The following is a 1,361-nucleotide window of genomic DNA, read 5'->3' as shown; positions in this document are numbered from 1 at the left end:
AAAATTGTATATCTCTGCTCAAGTCAGTGAAATGTGCTTTATTGCTGAATGACTAAAATAATGTCAAGGGACCATTCTGCAGTACCCTCACTAGTTTTTTTCTTCACATCAGGGTAATTGAATTATTCTTAGATTATATAGAAATAACTGATTTTATTGCAGGCTCCTCTAATTGTGTCTTTGCACCACAGATTTGTGACTTAATTTTATGAAATCATACATTATTTAATTATTTGAAATGTGATTTTTGTGATAGCTCCCGGACCTTGGGCTCGAAGACAAATTCAATTCTGCCTCCAAACATGCTTTATTAGATGAATTAGGGTTTCTAAATAACCTCATGACGTGGACTTCCATAAATGGGTTTGTAGGCTTGGCTAGGGTAAGTGGATTATCTGCTTCGCCGCCCTCTGCACTGAACCTGGCATTGCCCAAATGAGCTGTGGACTCCTGTGCAAAGTCAATTTGGTTTGGCAGACCTACAGTACAGTAACTGTTGATGGCTGCAGTGAGCTGGGGTCATACTGGGTCACCTGGGCATGAACGTTATTTAGGTTACTGGCACTTCCTGAATTAAATCTAACGTTTATTTGGATACTGAACAGTACAAATTAACAACTTTAATCAACAACAATGATGCTTTACTGTTTTTCACATTTCAGCAACAATTCATGTCACCAGAAATAGAAGTACTTGTGAAATAGTCACTTGTTTCATTTCCACACAGACAAGAAATGTTTATAACACTGAACAGCTGCTTCAGTTTCGTCCCGTTCAGTGATGTAATTATTCTAAACAGGATGTAATTTAACATTATGCTAGTAATGTTACCCCGGCGGCACAGGTCTTTTTCATCGATGAACACTATTAATAAAACGCCAGAAAGCAACTGGTCTTCACTCCATCTTTGTCAGGCAGCAGAGTCACTACAACAAAATGGCATTTCAGTTCATAATTGCCTGACCCTACATTCTCCAGGTCACCTGGAGAGCAGCAGCAAACACAAATGCAGTACAGATGCAAATAATGAAAAAGGTAGAACTCTTTTCAGGGAACATGGAGTATTATAATGGATTGTACTGTTTTAGAGTTAAAAAAACATTATTAACTTAATGTTGGAATTGGAGAAAACATTTTGTGATCTACAGCATGGTGTGCAGTGTCTTAGCATTGGGGTGCTCTTTAAAGGAAATGCTGCACTACATACTAGTTTGGACAAAGATAACCCGTCACATCACATTAATCACAATGATGCTGTGATTAATGTGATGTTCTGATATTTAGACCTACACTGTTCTGTCTGGTAGAGCCTCTAGCAACTTGTGCCCACTCCATTTTCACCTTTTCAGTGGTGTGCTTGT

Source organism: Scomber japonicus, chromosome 14 (assembly GCF_027409825.1).
Source record: "Scomber japonicus isolate fScoJap1 chromosome 14, fScoJap1.pri, whole genome shotgun sequence".
Lineage (NCBI taxonomy): Eukaryota > Metazoa > Chordata > Actinopteri > Scombriformes > Scombridae > Scomber > Scomber japonicus.
This window is presented reverse-complemented; position numbering follows the sequence as displayed.